Consider the following 7923-nt stretch of genomic DNA (forward strand, 5'->3'; position numbering starts at 1 on the left):
GTGAGCCAGTGACATCATCGCTGAGGGAGGCAGCAGCATCAATGCAGCATGGACAGAGAGAGAGAGAGAGAGAGAGAGAGAGAGAGAGAGAGAGAGAGAGAGGGAGGAGGAAGAGGAGGCAGAGGAGGTGGGGAATGAAGGGGGAGGGAGATGAGCACACAGAGAGAGAGAGAGGGAGGAGGAAGAAGAGGCAGAGGAGGTGGGGAACGAAGGGGGAGGGAGTAGAGCACAGAGAGAGAGAGAGAGAGAGAGAGAGAGAGAGAGATTAGAATCCCTAGAGTTAATGGCACTCACAACAACACAGTTTTGACTGGCCTATATCATACATGAGATTCTAATACTGATAAAACACACTCAACCTTGTAGACTCAAAGTCTATATATAAAGAATATATATTTATATATTGTCAAATATATGTTTTTTATACAATCCATGTGAGGCAAAGTATCCTAATAATAATAATAATAATATTAATAGTTTTGCATTGTTTGATTATATTTAATATTAATTTCATAGTAGCCATTTATTACATATGGAAACAATGATGTTTTTGCATTTTTGCCTGACTACAATAAAAAAAGTTTTTTTCTTGTCCTTCGGGAGGCTGAAGCCAGTGTCATTAAAACTGCATTTCATAATTCCTGCATTAAAAAGTGAAATGAAAATACAGAGCCCTGCAATCATATGTACGCAATACATCTAAACTATATTATTAATGTAAACAAAGCCTGTTAAATAGAGAAAAGAGATCAACACAGACGAGTTTGAACATCAGGTGTCAAACAGCACTGCTGTTTTAATGCTCTGCAATGGAGCTCTGCAAGAGTCATAATTAATTCAGCGAACGGTTCTTTGTCTAAATACCTCATAAAAGTTTTCATGATATAGTAAAGAGGACAGGTACACACTGTAAATACAACTTGACCTCTTTTCTCCCTTTCCTCTGGACTATCTGTCAAGGAGAATTGGCTTTCGGGTAGGATTACTCTCAATTCACAAACTCTTTGAGCGTATCGGCCTCTACCCCCCTCGCAAATCCTGTTAAAAGTGGGCCCATGTAATGCACTCACAATAAAAGCAGCCCCGTTTGACACTAATTCCCTACTCTCTCTGTGACTCAGCTCTGGCTTAAAATTTCAAAAGAATGTGAATTAAGGTCTAAATGGTTGAAAAATCACTTGAGAATTGCATCTTATTATGTAATCATTAGACAGTGCAATTAGTCTGTATTCACAGACTTTCAGCTAGTGCTACAAAAAGAGATTCTTAGTTCGTTTCTGTAAATATATATTCACCAGAATTAAATCTTAATGAGCACTCAGCTGTGGGTCTGATCACATTACATGGTAGAAGGTCATTGAATGTAACATACTGTAAACAAGGACACTAGTTATACTACTACTATATACTATTAGTAGTATACACTACTAAATAGGGAAGAATTGTCCAGCACATGCTATCCAATTGTGAAATGAATCCTATAAACAGAACAGAAAACGGATTTTTCATCAACATTTCTTGCTATATCAATTATGCATGCACAGAAAATAATGTCAAAACTGCAAACAGTCCTATTGAGACATGAAAAATGAAAATTATATCAGACAAAATCATCATACTGTATACTGTATTAGTATACAAAAAATGGTACGTTAGACTCACTGAGTGGATGAAAATGGTGCCGCATGGTTTCTCTAAAGGGCCATGAGTGTTTTTTTGTTTGATTTGTTCACGCACAATGGGGGGTGGGGGGGCGGGGTGGATATGCTGAGTGACTAGGCGACATATCCAGAATTTACCATGGTGGGATGGGCAGCTACCACTCGGGTTTCACTCGGACTGAAACACAATGCAATCCACTCTCCTCTACAACACACTCTGCTCACGGACTACCTACAGACACCCAGCCCAAATGTATCTGCATTTGCTGTCTCTCTTCTGTCTTCCCTCTTTCTTGCTCATACTCCCCAGATGGCACTCTTTGTTCCATCTTTATCTCCTTCCATTATGTCTTCAATGTCACTTCCTCTTTTCCTCAAGTGGAGATAAAATCACACTCTAAGTACAGTGTGATAATGTCACCATAGGCCTTTTACAGTGAGTCCAATACAGCTCAGAGTGTTCTGCACTAAAACTACAGTCAGTCAGCAGCTGCAAACCTTGTGAGGTCTATCTATCTATCTATCTATCTATCTATCTATCTATCTATCTATCTATCTACACTATATTTCTAAAAGTATTCACTAATCCATCCAAATAATTAAATTCAGGTGTTCCAATCACTTCCACAGCCACAGGTCTATAAAACTGAGCCCCTAGGCCTGCAGACTGCTTTTGCAAACATTACCTGTGCAACAAGTTCAGTGGTGAAATTTCCTTGCTGCTAAATATTCCACATACAACTGTCAGTGGTATTATAACAAAGTGGAAGTGATTGGGAATGACCGTGTCTTAGCCACGAAGTGGTAGGGTACATAAAATGAGAGAGCAGCATCACCGGATGCTGAGGGGCACAGTGCACAGAGGTCACCAACTTTCTGCAGAGTCAATTGCTACAGACGTCCAAACTTCATGTGGCCTTCAGATTAGCTCAAGAACAGCGTAGAGAGCTTCATGGAATGGGTTTCCATGGCTGAGCAGCTGCATCCAAGCCTTACGTCATCAAGCCCAATGTAAAGCGTTGAATGCAGTGGTGTAAAGCGCTCTAGAGCAGTGGAGACGTGTTCTCTGGAGGGACCAATCACGCTTCTCTGTCTGGCAATCCAATGGACGAGTCCGGGTTTGGCGGTTGCCAGGAGACGGTACTTGTTTGATTGCATTGTGCCCAGTGTAAAGTTTGGTGGAGGAGGATCATGGTGTGGGGTTGTTTTTCAGGAGTTGGGCTCGGCCCCTTAGTTCCAGTGAAAGGAGCTCTTAATGCTTCACCAGACCAAGAGATTTTGGACAATCTCATGCTCCCAACTTTGTGGGAACAGTTTGGGGATGGCCCCTTCCTGTTCCAACATGACTGTGTAGCATTGCATAAAGCAAGTTCCATAAAGATGTGGATGAGCTAGTTTGGTGTGGAAGAACTTGACTGGCCTGCACAGAGTCCTGACCTCAACCCAACAGAACACCTTTGGGATGAATTAGAGCGGAGACTGTGAGCCAGGCCTTCTCGTCCAACATCAGTGTCTGACCTCACAAATGCTCTCCTGGAAGAACGGTCAAAATTCCCCATAAACACACTCCTACACTTTGCGGAAAGCCTTGAAGCTCTTATAGTTGCAAAGGGTGGGCCGACATCATATTAAACCCTATGGATTAAGAATGGGAATACACTCATTTCAAATGCATGTGAAGGCAGACGGACAAATACTTTTGGCAATATAGTGTCCATCCATCCATCCAACCATCCATCCATCTATCTATCTGTTTATCTTGGTGCCTGTATTTGTTATTTAGCATTAATATAGTAGGCAGTAGTACACAAAACGCTAACCACCCTGGTCAAATTACATGTATAGGTCATTTTCAAAGTAAGAATAAGTTAACACACCCCCCACATTGTCTTCTACAAAATTAGTGCACAATTTCTGTTTATTTATTTTCTATTAATTTCTAGTCATTTCTGTTCATGCTGTAAATTCAGCAAATAAAGAGTAATTGTGCATTAAAACCTGTGTTAGGATGTGTTCAGATATTTTCACTTAGAAAATCAACAAATGTAATTTGACCAGGGACACCCACACCTTTGCTTACAACTATGTTTCGCACAGTATTCAGGGCCTAGCTAACCAAAGCAGGCATGACACATCGGCATGGTGTCATGCCACCAGTGTATGATTCAGACAGGCTTTCAATGCTGATGAGCAAGAGCAAGGCTCAGGTCATCAATGCACTGCATGAGCATGATGCTATCTGTGCCCATTGCATGCATATGTGTGATCAATAGAACAAGGGTTTAAAGGTAAAGGACAAAAAGTTGAAGGCCTGGTTAGTGTGGCTAAATTCAATCAGAAACAACATTACATCTGCTTTGACCAGACCCTCAGGGCTATATCCTCTCCCTCCCTCCCTCCCTCCTTCCCTCAGCTCAGTGGACCGCTGAGTCCTGAATAATTTATCCAGCTAAAGAATTGCTGTTGTGGACCTGCTGCCTTGAAATGGTCTTTTAAAGGGCCACATACATAACGTTCCACATCCATAGTACAAAACACGCATCAGTATATAAACTGCACATTCCATTCAATTTACTGTGTTACTATGTCTAAATGAATATAGAAAAGATGATCAGATCTTGTCATAAAAAAGCAAACACTTAACAAAACTGCAAAGCAGTAAAGTGAATCCAATACCAGAGAAGCACAATGTCTATAACATGTAGAAAGCTGCTTGCTTTATAGCAGGATATGATGTGATTCACTGATAGACAATGATTTTACAATCTCAGGACAAACAAACCAGCTGTTGTTTGCTTTTCTACTAGCTTTTAATGTATTTGCACCATGTGTGCAAATCCGTCCAGATTTGCTAATACTGTCTGAACTAAAACCACTGTTTGAGATTGATTCGCTATTCCAACTACAATTTACTCTTAGTTTTTGTGTAACACACAAGTCATAACATTTCAGAGTGAAACACAGTCCCAGTAAGGGTCTCTGAGGTAACTGACTGTAATTGCTTCATGTTAAGTAGGGGGAGGGAGGAGAGGTGAAACATGATATTACTGGTCAATGTTATTTTTCCCCAACTGGTGCACAGTTCACACCAGTGAGTACATCAAAAGACGCTTTTGTGGTAGGAAAAGTCATCACATTTCAGTCAAGGATTTCAGCAGATCAAGACTTGCATCTTTTTAAAAGGTGTGATGAATTGTGCCGAATATGTGATATAAACAATGCAATTCAGAGAGGTCTGATTTGAAATGCTTTGTTCTAGTGAGAACTGCTCACAGTGGTGGTGAGAGGAACCTGACATCTGCTTCCAAAACGTCCCTCATAAAGTTATTCCATGAAAAGGTTCTGAATACGCTGCCTGAGGTCTGAGGCATATAGTTTTTAGCCTAAAATGTATTGTGAAAATCCATTGATTCATGGCAGAGCAGTACATGGAGGGCACTGTTAGGCAAAACAGTTCCCTTATTTTTCGGTTTTACCTCTATTTTACCATTATCAACATAACATATAAAAACACATAAAGCTTCTCTGGTCATTTTGGACAGTAAATAACTTGGCTACATCTCCAGTGTAAATATTGCAGCCCTAGTTTCTATCACCACCACTGTAAAGAGTACACATGTGTAGCCAGAGAGAAGAAAAGAAATTCAACATACTGTTCCTAAAAATGGAGAATGCAGATCAGAGACAACATCAATAGCCTGCTACTGCCAGAGAAAGGCGACTCTGCATACGTGGTGTGTTGCTAAGAGGATCAAGAAAAACAAACTTCCGACTTCCATTGCAAACTGTTATGTTCACATTATGCATTTTGGCTAAAGCACTAATAATAGAGCATTTCATTTTGGCAGCTTTAATGAATACATTGGTTGATTTACTTAATTCTGAAGGAGAAGTTCAACTTTTTCAAGCTTCACTTGCAAATTGAGTGTGTTGTGATGTTTTGCAGGAGAAATATTCTGTTGTGCTGCTTGGCTTAACTGATGTGGTGAAGCAGTTACAGATTTGATCACTTTAAGAATGGTTCGGGAAATGTGCCGAAGCAAATGAGAAGATCTGTAAGCATATTTCACATCAGATTTCAGAAGGCATGCATGCTAATTGTCCTACCTTATTGAAATTTAACACATATTTATAGGTGGAGCCCTACATGAAACAGCAGATAGGATATTTTGATCGCCTAAATATTGTTTATCAGAAAATGTTACCAGCATTAAAATAACAATTATGACATTTTGATAGCCTAAATCTTCTTATCAAGGGTAGTAGTGACATTAAGCTGAGTCTGTACTGAATCAAAATGAAAAACATACTAAAACAATCAATGCAGTAATACTGCGTCCAAAATCAAATACTACCGTTACAAATAAGTATGTCAAAACTAATATGCCACCATTAGAAGCCTGTTGATTCATTTAGCTTGTATAGTATGTGTGTGTGGTTTTGGGGGAAGGGGAATTTTGAATAACTCCATTGTTAAGATGTAAACAGTCATTCAGAGTGGTAAAAAACTCAGTGGTAGGGAGACTCAGATTTGTTTCCACTGGCAGTCATAGAAAATAGTGGTCTCAATGTTTACAACTTATATTTTATTTATTATCTGTAAGATTGTGAAAATGGGAAAAATGTCCGTTGTGGTGCAAAAAACCCAACCCGAGTCCAAAAGGAGTTCTGCCAGTTTACTGGATGAAACTGCTGGACAAAAGCTTTTATGATAATGAAAATATGAAAAATAGAAATCAAGACAGAAAAATCATGCTAAATATGAAAAGCTTAACAAAAGTGAATAAATAAAAAAAGGCTTGAGAGCCTTCAGGGCACCCATCACCCCAGTAAACCTGAGTGTGGACTCGGGTTCGCTGTCTCCCATCTCTCGAGACAGAGTTCTCGCTTATCTTTCCAACTCCCAACTCTCTGTGCTTGTGCTCAAACTAACCGCTAAGGTTTTACCGAAAGAATTTATAACAACCCTACATATCTAAAGTGACCTCCTTCACCCAATCAGCATTAGCCAGAGAGACAGGCATTCATGGTCAGGGCCTAGAGATGAACGACCCAACTGCACACTTAGGAAACATACTTTATAATACAACTAAGAACATTGTAATACCTGGTTTTTATACTACCTAATACTAAAGATGAAGTGTAATCAACTGAGGTGAAAGGTGTGTGTCTGTGTGTGTGTGTATGTGTGTGTGTGTCTGTGTATAATGCGCAGACTTGGTGGATGTATGTGTGTGTGTGTGTGTTGTGATGTGCAGACTTAATGGAGCCTAAAGTTGTACGTGACATTTTCCCATTCCCTTGACACAAACAGCCTTGAATATGGTTAAGATAGCCTCCAGGCACAGAAACCTCTAATTGAACTAATAACCCCCACCAGACAGACCCTCATCGTCAATAAGCATCGAAAGTCGTCAATTGGAGTGATAGTCGCCCCTCTGATCTATGCATGGGTAGGTTTTCACGTAGGTATGTGTTTGTGTATGTATATGTGTGTGTGTGAGGGTGTGTCTGGGTGCCTATGTGAGTGTGTGTGTGTATGTGTGCACGTAGGTGTGTGTGCCTGTGCGAGCGTGTGTGTGTGTGTGTAAGTCTGTGTGTCTGTGTGTGTGTGTGTGTGTATGTGTGTGCGTAGGTGTGTGTGCCTGTGCGAGCGTATGTGTGTGTGTGTGTGTGTGTGTGTATATGTATGAATGAGTAGGGGTGTGTAGAGCCTGACTCTGATAGCTTCCCTTGAGCCAGATAACCTTGACCATCACACAGATAAGCCCTAGGCACAAAAGAACATCTCCACACTGGCATATATTTCTGATCCTTTTAAAATACCATGAAATAACCTATACCTGGAAAGGCAAGATCCCCAAAAATATATATATATAGTTTGGTGGTCAAGATCCCCAGATTGCTTACAATCCAATACCACTAGTGAACCTACCCATGTCTTCTGAGTTTTATGAAGGTAAAATCTGAAAAAAAAAACTGTTGGGGGGGGATTATTTTGCCTTACAACACCCTCCATGTACCGCTCCACCACGAACAGATTAAAGTAAATGGATTGCCAGGACGTCTCAGGCCAAAACCTATTTTTCAAGACCTATTGTAAAACAGCGTCTCTGACGCATTTATAATCACTTCATGTAATACCTTTTCTGTGAAGGAGCTTTTAGAGGCATTAAACTCCTCAGACTTCTGGTTCCCATCACCACCACTGTAAACAATTATGACACAAAAAAATGGGTGGAGTTCCCCTTCAAGTTACTGC

This window comes from Pygocentrus nattereri, chromosome 26 (genome assembly GCF_015220715.1).
Source record: "Pygocentrus nattereri isolate fPygNat1 chromosome 26, fPygNat1.pri, whole genome shotgun sequence".
Lineage (NCBI taxonomy): Eukaryota > Metazoa > Chordata > Actinopteri > Characiformes > Serrasalmidae > Pygocentrus > Pygocentrus nattereri.